The sequence below is a fragment of the Quercus suber genome, unplaced genomic scaffold (assembly GCF_002906115.3).
Source record: "Quercus suber isolate HL8 unplaced genomic scaffold, Cork oak 2.0 scaffold_13, whole genome shotgun sequence".
NCBI classification, from domain to species: domain Eukaryota; kingdom Viridiplantae; phylum Streptophyta; class Magnoliopsida; order Fagales; family Fagaceae; genus Quercus; species Quercus suber.
Window position 1 is genome coordinate 224797 of NW_027069478.1, and position 13372 is coordinate 238168.

The 13372-nt window shown below is 31.5% G+C and overlaps 1 long non-coding RNA gene across 5 annotated transcripts; it reads left to right on the forward strand.

The window, feature by feature from the left end:
• Positions 1-2271: 2271 nt before the first annotated feature.
• LOC111990180 (uncharacterized) lies at positions 2272-11638 on the forward strand. 5 transcript variants are annotated; one of them, XR_010631356.1, is made up of 6 exons: positions 2272-2640; positions 3031-3078; positions 4115-4465; positions 5349-10611; positions 10959-11006; positions 11093-11638. It is a non-coding gene; the product is annotated as an uncharacterized LOC111990180 (long non-coding RNA). The 5 variants fall into 5 exon arrangements; XR_010631359.1 differs by lacking the exon at positions 4115-4465 and having other exon boundaries at positions 5349-10076; positions 10431-10611; XR_010631357.1 differs by lacking the exon at positions 4115-4465 and having other exon boundaries at positions 2273-2640; positions 5349-10076; positions 10291-10611.
• Positions 11639-13372: the final 1734 nt, after the last annotated feature.

Genomic DNA, 13372 nt, shown 5'->3' on the forward strand with positions numbered 1-13372 from the left:
TTAGTGCTTTTTATTCAAAACCCAAAATGGACTTTTTTTGGAACATTTAACAACGCCTTTTAAATGGACAGTGACAGCAGGACTAAATTAAATCAAAGTTAAAGTTTAAGAACTGAATTAAATGAAATTAAAGTTATATAATTTAATTTAATTTTTGTCGAAATTACGGGTTTTAATTTGTATTATTATTATAGTTCAATTTTGTAATTATTTAAAACAATATTTTGCTTACGTCATGCGTAGAGCAGCACATGAAACAGTACATAGATAAAGATCAATTTACTCAATTAAAAAAAAAAAAAAAAAAAAAAAAAAAAAAAAGGACAATGTCTCTTACATGTAACTTGTTGCACGCACAATACACATATTTTAATTGTTTAATTAAATCGTGACTTGAAAATATGATTTTTTGATCTAAAATTTCGAAGGAAGAAAAAAAAAGAAGTAAAGATCAATAGTTCAATACCATTGGTTGTTGTGGTTTTTATATTTTTTTACATATATTTTTTTTTTAAAATGAGAAGAAAGATAATGGATCAATACCATTGGCTTGGCCTAGTGATTGTGATGTAGGACAGAATCTACTATTTAATTTCTGTAAATTATTAAGTTTGGTATTTTTATGTAATTTTCATTATTTTAAGTTTAGAGCATTTATTTCATTGTTTTTATGTGCTTTTAATGCTTTTTAAGTCAAATTTGATTCCTATTATAATTAGGTATTAATTATGACTTATTTTATACTGCCTCCGTCCCACTTTTTTTGTCCTGTTTGAAAAGTTAAACTTTTTAAAGGAACATTATTTATTGTCTTGTTTACCTTTTAAAAATGTATAAGTTTTCAAAACTACCCTTAAAAAAATTTATCAAAAAATTGAAGTAGTAAATTAATAATGGTATAATAAGAACATTAGTAAATTAATGACTTTATTTTTAGAAACAGGACAATATTTTGGAATATCTCAAAATGGAATAGAAGACAAAAAAAGTTGGACAGAAGGAGTAATATATTTTCTTGCCTGTCAAGTTTTATGGAGCTTATTATTAATAAAATTCAGATTTTGTATATTTCTTTCTCTATTATATTCTAGGAAATTATCACACTATGGATTAAAGGAACTCTTCATGGATTCGAAATATCTTTTCTATTTGCTTTTGGACTCACGCATTGATAGGTAAAGGTTCAAGTTTTCTCTTTGCATAGTATTCCCTTTTTGTTTTTACAACCTCTTGAAAGTCATACTTAATGGGTCTTTAAATATTTTCTCTAATTAGGGTTACAATAATCAATATCATCAGTTGGCTTAAAATAAAATATACTAAGAAAAAACTAATTTCTCCATTCTTGATCGATTGACTCTTATTCGAGAGCAATTCTAGATTACAATCTTCTTTCTTTTGAGCAGCTTCTTGGACGTTGATCTTGTACCATGATATTTGACACTTACAACTCAAAATACATTGTTATATACGTTTTTGTCAACACTAAGCCTAACATATACATTATTAAATTCAAGAAATAAAATCTTAAAAGTCTTAGAGAAGTGTTAAAAATTCTTAGTCAAAAGAGTATCTAGAGTTTTTCGAATGCTAAACACTTGGTCATCCCAAAATCTTGGTTAAAAAATTCGTATGAATATGACAAGGCCTTAATCTGAAATCTAAACCACTAAACTAAATTTATTTTTCTCAAAAAAAAAAAAACCTTTATAGAGCTCACTGTATCATAAATTTGACTTAGGATATGTTTGAAGAATAATGCTAGAGGTACAAATTATTTTATAAAGAAATTTACAAACTGTTGATGTAGTGAGTGATTATTGGTAAATGAGAAAATGATATTAATTGTAAGCTTAGATGAAAATCATAAGAGGTTGGCCACATCAACATTCTGTAAAAATGTTGTAAAATAATTTGTACCTGTAATATTACTCAAGTTTGAAATGCTTGATGCATTTCTCACACATATTTTGCTTATGTCATGAGTGACATAACTCATATGTTCTCTATGCCCTACTCAATCCAACGAGTAATGCTATGAACAGATAAAAATGCACAAATTTGCGCCATAATTCGCCACACGGATAGATAAAAATGTACAAATTTGTGCCATAATTTACCATGTGACAAGTTGTAAGTAATGAAAGTATATTTTTACATCTATTAATCACAACTTATCATATGAAGAATTATAATACAAAGTTATACATTTTTATGTGTTAGTGGATTACTCAAACCCAAAAGGCAAGATAATTAAGGGAAAAAGAGTTGGTAATATCAGTACCATTGCTTGGCCTCGGCCTCGTGATTATCGTACGTTCTCAAAGTATGGGAAGTATACGTTACATATGTACCTACCACTCCACACTACAGTATAAATAGCCTCACTATGCTCTGGTCTTCTTCACTTCTCAATTCTTCATAGAAACCCTAGCCTTGTGATCAGAAAGTGAGTGAGAAATATATAATACTCCTCTTTAGGTAAACTCAAAATGGAGTAGGAGAGAATAGAGACGTTCTTAAATTCTCAAACAAGAAGAATCGGCGAATTACCAGATTTTCACATCATAGTCTCTGTTTGGCAAAGAAAGTTAATCTATTAACTTTTTGCTTGCGGTCTCAGCTTGTCCCTCCATTACGGTAAGTAATCTCTTTCTTCCTATCAACTCAACTCCACCTGTGTTTGTATTTAGTGTCATATATTTTGTTCACTATCTTGTGATAGTGATAGGTTGACAGCCAACATAAAATATAGTCACTCTATTATAAATGGATGTAATACAAATATGGCCGATCCTAACTAATCTTGTTGAAGATCTATAGCCTACGCAAAAAAACTTGGAACTAAGGCTTTGTTGTTGTTGTTGTTGTTGTTGTAGTAATCTCTTTTTTTTTTTTTTCTTTTTTTGTCTATCACACACATAATTTTATACAAAATGGTTTTATTTGATGGAAGGATGGATATACATGCATGTTGCTATAATTAGCTTTATTTTTCTGATGGTATGTGCTTTGGAACTTTGGATGCAGACCAATGAAAATTCATGGATGCGGCTGGATAGGAAAAGGCAACCAATGGTATGTATTCATCTTTACCCTTTTTTGGTGTGGTTCCATTAATCTGATGCTTACAATATGCTATCAAAAATTTTCGTCTACGTAAATATTTTTTTGATAGGTAATAATATTTATTGAAAAAGAAGATTACTTCGGCTTTATGGTGATGAACACAAAGAATCTTAAAATATTACAAAGAATCAAAGAAATTCTTGGAAACTCAAAAATAGAATTACAATGTGTATAACCCCACAGGCGAGACCAATCGAACAATGTTGAAATCAACAAGAATTTCAGCTAATCAAGAGATATCTCACTATCCTCAAAAGTGCGGTTATTACTTTCCCTCCATAGTTTCCATGTCAAGCATGATGAAGTAAGAGTTTAAACAACTGAAAAGTGCTTCCCAAAACAGATCCTCCACCCAAACAAAAGGTTGGCTACTGATGACAGCAGCTCCTATTGAACCCCACACATCTTAAAAACCACAGAAATGTATTCCTTTTAATTGAAAAGCTATCTTGTATTCATTTATTTGGATATTTTTCATTGTATTTAATTTGCTTTGGCTTTTTGGATATTTGTTTGGATTGACAATAGATCTGCCTAGTGATGACACTTACTATCAGCATATCCACTTAAATATGCAATAATGTATTAACAGCCACACCTTTATCAACTATGAGCTGTCATTCCAATTTGAATCTGTCATTATGTAATTTTTAGATCTCCTGTGTGTAATGTATTGGTTCTCTGTTACTTTTGATGCAAAATGAACACTTTTGACATTTGCTAAATTTTTCACATCACAATGTGGAATATATCAGTGACAAAAGTTTTCCTTCTCTTTGAGGGTATCTGAAAATTTTCGGATTTGTCTTGTTTTACATGAAGAGTTTTTCAGTAGTTTAGAACTCTTCGGGAAAATGTTTCTTATTTACGCATGATCTTAGCATATTGGTCAACAAAAATTCTCTAACTTTTAAATACTATTCCTAAACTATGAAGTGCAAAAGTACCAAATTTCCTGGTATGCTAAGATAGTTTTTCCTTTTAGGTTGTTTAACATCTGTCCTTCCTGATGTTCAATGAAGAAGTATGGAAGAAACAAGATCTGAGTGTTGATTCACTTTTCCATGAGAAATGATGTCAAAGCGCTTGAACTGAACTCCTCTAAAGGAAAACAGTTCAGCTTCTTTTTATCTGAAAGGTTTGGTTGTGAGAAGAATTGCTAATGTAGCCTAACCATGTGAATGAAAACCCCATGGCTGTTTTGCTCATTGATCCACTTAATCGACCCAATGAGAACTCTAGTGTCTGTCAAAAGCAAGCTGACTACCATATGAAGCGGGTGAACACCATAAAAAATCGTTGATAGTATTTTTCAACCATTGATTTTATATTTTAGGTAATTCTAATGGCTCAGATCAGTGATTTACCAGATGTCTGTTACTATTTCATTGCAATTTGTAGTTCTACTGTCTCTTTACCTATTATGAGGATGAGAACAATGTTAAGTTGTGTGGTTTTGTGTACATTGTGGAGATTTCATTCTTTTGGTTTTGACATGAAATGTAAGTTCCAATTTATTTGATGACTTAATGAAATTCTCTCTCTCTCTCTCTCTCTCTCTCTCTCTCTCTCTCTCTCTCTCTCTCTCTCTCTCTCATTTATCCTTTTCCTGGTGTATCAAATGTGAACAGATAAATTGTCTTTACATCTTAAAAACAATAGTAGTGCATTTGCAGAAAGAACCCGTCATGTGTCTTATACACAGTTGAATATCTAGAATGCATTGATTGGCGCTGTCAAATGGAATCTTATACTTACCCCCCTCCCCCCCACCCCAAAAAAAAAAAAAAAGGAATTTATGGTACTTGTATTATGTATTTTCTTAAATATCTAGTGCTCATTTTATAGTTCCATGCATTTCTATTAATTATGAGGTGCACATTAGATTAAATTCTGCTGTTTAATGCACACCTAGAGGAAAGTGGGCCTTAACTTGATAAAGTAACTATGTTTTGTTTCTTGCACTGGAAGCACAATAAAGGAATTAATATTGTGGAAACATGGTTTATTTTATCAGATTCAAATGTATCTTTGCTTTTTACTCGATACAAAAGTTATGGATAGTTTCTTTGTCAGGATTTTGTTGCCTTTTGCATTATGGTGCAACTGCGTTGGACACATAACTATCAGCCAGCATTACAAATGATATATAATCTTCCTATTCCAACATATTATAACAATTGAAATTCATGCTGACATTTGTTTCTTTAAAATTGTAGGTGTACACAATGATATGCTGACAGTTGATTAGGGAAAAATGATGCAAGAAGATCAGTAAGACAAGACCATATAGTTGTTCTGACCAAACATTGGTGCAAAACAGTTTCAAAGAGAGCATGTTTTCCATATAATATGTGAATGCATGATCCTAGTGAGTTATCAACTTTGAAACTAACATAATTTATCTTCCATACATGCCTCAAGTACCCACCCCTTTTTTTGTTGCACTTCTTATATAGGATTGACTAGCATTAGCATTAGACTATTTGAGCGATATCCCTTTTTGTGCAGTAGTCTGCAGTATCAGCTTCGCTGTTGAATTTCTCTAGACTTCTTCACGTTTTCTTGTAGAAACATGACCATATCATTGCCCTTTCTGTACTCTTCATGGTGTCCTGTGTCAGCAACAAGGCATACTACAATGTCAATGCTTGCTCTCGAGGATGACTTCCAAAGTACTACAGTGCCATACTCTAAATTACACATCATTCTTAGCTGTTTACATCCAATATTATCATGTCAACTTTATTTCACTATGAGTTATGGAGATTTTATTTATACTTTTTGGGTTATGTTTGCATCTCTTTTAGTTTGCCTGGACTTTCTTTGTAAGTATTCGTGTATTCTGCTATTTGGCCATCTAGGGAGTGAGTTTTTACTTATGTGATTATCAATGGAGTCTAATACCAAATATAATTTTTTTTTTTTTTTTAGAAAATAGAAAACAAAATCTGCAATGATTCTTAGAAAGATCTGTTTCTTTAGGTAATTAGAAAATTGGTTAAAGTAAAGAGGGTATAACTTCCTAATTTCTTTTTTTTTATATTCCTATTCAAGGACTTTCAATAATGTTAATATTTGGAACTTATAAGAAATTTAACTTTATAATAATAATACCTTGGATCCGGATCATGCCATGAATTGATATGAATAGTTCCTCCTTAGTATAGATAAGTTTTGGAAACGAAATCTGCTTTGGAAGCAATAACCTTACGTGTACTGCAAGGTATTACAGCAGATTTTAATTCTAACCACCCACTATTTTCTTAAATATTGCTTAAGCATAAAAATGCCAAAAGGAGTCATGTTTCCAAATGAGACAAAGAATAAAGATTAAGTCACATCAAGCTCTAATAGGACAGCAGTTTTAACTTGTCATGCTTTTGGATTATGAATATAATTCTTGTAGCTGGTGTTCTTACCAAAAAATGAAAAACAGAATTTCTTGTAGTTGTTGTCATATACGCAGCCACAATAAGGTCAGAGAGAGAGAGATCTTTTGGAGTTAAGAGTCTTGGGATTAAGGTATGTTTAGAAATTGCTTCAAGTCAGTCACCCATTTCATGCTCAGATTAACTTCTGGTAAAATCATATTATTTTCTTCATACACTAGTTAATCTCCCCAAAGTAGTTTTCAACCGTACAGAAAACTTTGTAGTTTGATTAAAAGAAATCATTTATGGTGAAGCAAGAAACATTTATAATCAAAATAACATAACAAATATAGAAAATATAGTAGAATAAATACACGTGAAAGTTTTGGCACACAATTACTACATAGAAGTTGACAGAAGTGAAAGATTGATTTATTAGCTATGCTATAAGATATTAATAGAAATCAAAGATGAATGAAGTTCAATTTCAATATAACAAACAACAAAATCATTAGTGAAAAATGCTTATTGCCTTACCAGGATTTAAGGATTTGCTAATTAAGTAAATATTACAAATTAAATTTGATATGCTATATAATTAAACATTCATCTTAAAATTATGTTTTCTAGTTACTAAAATGATCTTCCATGACATTGGATAGAGTAATTAGGCATGCATATGACTTCTAAATTCAACCTTATTGCCAAATATTTATATGCCTGTGCTTTTGTGTGGGACTGTTGATACGTATGCTTTTATAATCAATCTGCTGATGTGTGGCTTGAGTAAGAGGTGCACGGTGCACCTTATGCGTGCTGCATGGAATTATAACCCATTAATTGTCGGTTGGCTTTATTGTTGACTCTGCCTTGATTTTTGATTTGCTTTTTTGTTGACATTGTCTTGATTTGTTATTCCTCTTCTTGTCATGTACAACAAGGCCAATAGTAGCTGGTAGTCATATTTGGTTTGGGTTCTCTCTACAGCAAGTCATGACCTAACTGACTTTGTAGCATATTATATATTCAACTAGATCTGTTTCTCTCTAAACCATAGTTTTTGAAATTGTGAGAGAAAGTTCTTTGGGTGTATTTGGGGTTTGGGTTTTAGTGAGAGTTTTGTACCAGTCTTTGAAATCTCTTGTTTTTTCTATTAAAAATTTTTCTTCAAAGTTGCCCATAGACATAGGCCTAAGACCAAATCATATAAATCTGTGTTCATTGCATGATTGTTTATTCTATTTTTCTATTTCTATTTCGCATAAATCCACTATAACTGATTACACTCACAACAAATTGGTTTCAGAGCTTCTGCTATCTCAACGCGATCTCCTCAAAAATTACGAAATGCATGCCATTAAGATCTCATTTAATACGGCTATGACCAATTAAAGTTCTTTGTACATTTTTCTGTTCACTACTTTGTTTGACTTTCGAGGTTTACTTGAGGAAAGATTTTGATTTGAAATCGTTTGAAAATGTCTTTTATTATCATTGATGATGTAAAGGATGAGATTTATTATGTTTGATAGCGTGGACAAACTAATAACAATGGATTGCTATTAACAAAAATATGGTGGGGTGGTAAGTTAACAACTCAAGGTAACTTCTTAGCTTATTTGGATATTTAATTAGCTACTTTTTGAATATTTTCCTTTAAGGCACAACACATTATCTTCAGTGCCTGTGACATTTTGACACCAGTTCTCTTTATGTTTGATTTACTACATCATTCAGGGTTGAGCCATGATTTTTGGCAGCCATGTTCTACAATGTCTTGTTGCTTTTGGGAGCCAGTATTGACATTATCTACCACTCCATATTTATGCAATATAACACATGATTTTAAATGCCTGTGATCTCTTGCCACCAGCTCACTATATGTTTGATTTATCATATCATGTAGAGTTGAGCCATGATTCATAGAGTTATGTCCTTCAATGTCTAGTTGGTTTTGGAATATCAGCCACACCATTGCAATGAATTTGAGCACTACTAAGATGACTACAGCATGCAACTTAGTAGTTTTGATTTTGGCATCCAGAGTTACTATGTCTATTTGCATGCGTTAAACAAACAGAAAGGACCTGGGTGTGTCTATGGTTTACAACCTCAGGAGTTGGTATATTGATTTTTTCTAGACATTTTTTTTTATAAGTAAATTTTCATTAAATAAAGGCTAGAGGGTGCTTCCCATGTACACAGGAAGTGGACAACAATACACCAAAATTAAACGCTAAAAGTACATCAAACAAACAAATCAGGGAAAGCAATAAAAGAAAACATCCCAGAAGAATTTATCCACCTAAAACAAAGTCTTGAGGAATGAAATCTTCAAGTTATGACAAGATCTTTCATAACCCCCCAAAAGTACGAACATTCCTCTCCTGACAAAGAACCCACATGGCAATGGGCAATCATGCTCCAAATATCAGTGTAACGACACCTGCTGAACTTACATTTCCAACTTTGCAAGCCATGGTCCAAAGCTCTGTAGCCACCATGCAATGGAGATGTCGATGACCAATAGTTTCCCCATCCCTCTTGCACACGCAACACCAATCTAGTGCAACTAATCTCCACTTTTGATGGTAATCTATAGTTACCTGACTTCATGCTCAAACCTGGAATTCATTGTAGAATATGTTTTTATTATCTATTTTTATTGACTTCTTTACTAGTTCTATGAAAAGTGCACTAGAAGTACTAGCCAATTCTCCATTTTTAGTAATATAATGTGTTTGAGTCTACCGATCTTTAGTGAGTATGGGTGTCTTCAATTGTTAAATGATCTTTAACCACTTATTGCACTTGTTGGTCACAAGCCTACACTAGATTTGTTCTGATCAACTTGGTTTATAAGTTGATACAAGCTAATTTAGTAGAGAGGGTTTTTAATTTTTTATTTTTAGTGAGAACAAATCCTGCACCATTGGTGCAAAGAAGGCAAGTTTATGGCTCAATTTAGTTGAACAAAAGGGAAAGAATGTAGAGAATGTATCCCATCTAGAGCTACAAGTTTAATCTCTTGTAAAGGGGAAAAAAAGGTAGACCCACAATCTTTCAGTCTCATGTATATATAAAATGAGACCAACACCCAACATCCTATTTTTTTGTACTTAAAGCTTAATGTTGATAATTTAAGAGGTCAACTAGATTTTTCCCTTTGTCATGTAAAGCTCAAGTGATCATGTTTCTGTAGGTTTCAATTAGAGTTTTTGAATTTAGAATTTAAATAAAATTCACAGCCGAGTATATTGGAAACTTGAAAATTACCTTGTGACAACTCTGGTGCTGGATATAGTAAGATGCACATATAGGAATGTTCAACCTACTGTTACTGAAATCTAAGGAATTCTTCAGCTTTCAGTTTCTCACCTAATAATTTATCCCAATTAACATATTTCTTAATCATGATTGGTTATATAATTTTTAAGAGTGATAAAATTAGGCCATGCTGTAAAAATGAGGGTGACGAATAACCTTCAGAATCTCTCTCTGTTTCACATACTGGCCAATACCATAAAAGTAGCCAGTGAAGCAACAGCCAATGCAGTGCAGCGTACATGAAAGGTAAACATGAAGTATTTTCTACTTGACAGATTTGGTGTCCACAGAATTGCACTCTCTTTTTCAGCCACATAATAGTTGCTGTCTGCTGGAATACCATGCATTATAACTGTGATGACTACATTATTTTCTTTCTTTTCAATTAAGGAAATCTTATCCTTATTTTTCGATAAGAAAAGTTACATTCCTATCTTATGTGATCATCCTTAAATGGCAGGTGAAGCTCACAAATCTGAAAGAATATAAAAGACAACTCACATAGCATTGCTATAAATACATGAAGCATTTGCGATATCCACCATGAAATCAAGGATATGAGTATATATTTATTTCCATGTATTTCTTCATTTCATACAGATGATAGCCCAAGGGGATGCAAGATGGAGACACCAAGAAATATTGTTAGAGAGAGAGAGAGGGAATCAATCAAATGTATTTGTTCAACAAGTGTTTTTATGGCTTCCACATCACATCGAATCAGTGATTTACCAGACCATAACAAACCTGCCTGAGCACCATCATCGAGCACCATCATCGGGTCTTTATCTTAACTTTTTTTTTTTTTTTTTTTTTTTTTTGGGACAAAGGAGGTCTCTCTCTTACATTTTTTTAAATCCATTTTGGACCTATGGGCTAAGCAACTGGAGGTAGCTTCCCTATCTTGGTGTAAGTGAGATTCAATCCTAGGTCCCATGGATAACAAAAAAAGACTGTACTAGCTGAATTAGCTGACATCCACTATTTTTACTGTCATTTTTGCTTGATGTCTGTCAAAATTTTTGTCTCTAACTCTGCTTTTCAACTTTGGTATGTCCTAGGCTACCATGGCTATATTTTTTTTCTTTCCAAGTATAATTCTTAAACATATTGTTCTTTCAATCACAGAATTATGACAGCTTCCACAATTGGGGCTTCAATGAAATGGTTGTTTAGGTATGCTTAAAATTGTCCCACATTTAGCTAAATTTGTGTATGTGTATAGTTTGAGCTTTTGTTTGACTTTATTTAGTTAATTTCAGGAACAGGGATTGCTTTTTCTACATTGGAATGCTATTCAGCATGTCTACATGGTTCAAAGTGTCTCTTTAGCCATTGGAGAGGATGGTTTCTTTTTGAACTGCTTCAGGAAAAAACCAGTCTCTCCAATCGTCTTGCCATGCAGATGCCAGGGGAGTTTGTTATAACCTTTCCGAGGGCGTAAATGCCAGGGGAGTTTGTTACAACCTTCCAAGAGTGTAACAGGCAGAATTTTGGCCTTCGTTTATCTCTGGTATATTTCAGTGTAAAGAAGCAATGTTTCTGATCAATAAGTCTTCTAGACATGATAATGGGGTGATTAGCCTCAGTTATCATATTAGTTTTTTTCTACAGGTCACTAGTTATCATATTGGAAGCATGATACAGCGTGCTAATAAATTTCAGAAGAATGCTTGGCATTTGGACCTCAATTCTTTGTTATGCTAAAATGTATGCACCAAAAGGATGATTCGGAATCAGCGATTTACCAGATTGTTTTGACACTTTAACAATGCAATGAGTATTGTTAGTCTTATATTTTACAAAAATTCGGAATCAGTGATTTACCAGATTGTTTTGACACTTTAACAATGTAATGAGTATTCTTAGTCTTATATTTAACAACAATTAAATCTCATGGAGTGTGTTGACTATGCTTTTGGGCTGTTGAATCTAACAGGTGAAATGCCATCATCATTTTCACTTCGTTGTAGTGTACATATTCGGGTCTAATAATTATTATGAAGAACAATAAACTTGGTTAGTCATTAGTAATCGCTCTGCTATGTGCATAGTTAGAGGCAAATGTAAGAAAATTCTATTAAATTTTATTACATCATCCAAATCAATATGTAGTTCTTCTACCCAAATATCTATATGCTCTCCTAACAAGGGAAAGGGCAACGATGGCTCTAGGAATTTTCTTTAGGATGGTCATTAAGGAATTCAAATTAAAAAATTTTAATAAAAATAAAACTTTGACATCAAGGAAGAAGAAGAATAAAAACCACACAAATACCTAAGGTTTAAAAATTTCTTTTTACAAGTTTTCATATTTAGAAATTTTTGTATGATAGCTTCATTATTAATACTATCAGCTACATATTTTTCAATGTACACACCCAAAGTAATTATTCATCTATTGATACCTCATTCAATTATCATCTTGCCTAAATAAGTAAAAATATAAACAAAATGCATCATCCTTTTTTTTTATTCTAACTAAATTTTGTATTCTTTAAACCAATTAGGATTAAATCAATGCAACGCTCAAGCTAACTTATTTTAAGGGAAATCATGGCTAAGAAGTTGATAATAAGATCTTTGTAAATATGCTCTCTTATTTCATCATGATCACTGGGATGAAAATATGAGACATTTTCTCGTATCATAGGATCCAAAAGAAGTAAATACAAATTTGCATATAAGATGAATCTTGCAATACAAGTAATTTCCTTATAAGAAATTTGTCCATAGTGCTAGCAAAATAATAAAGAATATAAACTATAAGATCATTCACCATATTCACCTTACGTATTCAACTGTTATATTAATCATGTTCAATAAAGACTTTAGACATTATTTTAGTTCATATATGTGTGTGCAAAATATATCACATAAATCCAACAAATTCAACTAAAGACTAAAGCAAGCACTAGCCAATAACAAACTAGTTGTTTGAAAAAGTGTGTTTCTTTTTTTAAAATAAAAAAATAGCGATTTTAAAATATACCTTTTGAAAACACAATTTTAAAATCACAACTATTCATTTGATAAAATTGCGGTTTGATAATTGAGCTATATCTAAAATTTAAAATATATGACCGTAGTGAATTCAAAATATTTAATTATTTTAGACTAATTTATGTGCACAATTATTTTTTATATTATTGATGATTAAATAAATTTTCTTCTGTCTCTTGTTGATTTATGTTTCAATTGTTGGCTAAGTAATAAATATAAGCAAGAATGTCATATCCAATCTATTATTTTTTTAAATATTAATATTTTTCCATATAAATTATTTTTCAATAAAAATAATAATTCAATTCATTTATATAAATTATATGATCTATGAGTATCTATGAGTGTGTTTAGAGACTCGGATTTTACTATATTTATAAGTCTTGATCATGACCATAAGTAGTTTTAATTTAAATAAAAATGTGTCTTAATTTTGTGAAGTTCAATTGGAATTTTAAATTTAAAATTTAACTTTATATCTTTAACTTGTCTCATCGTTCCCTTTTTTTTTTTTTTTTTTAAAAAAAACATTTTCTTGT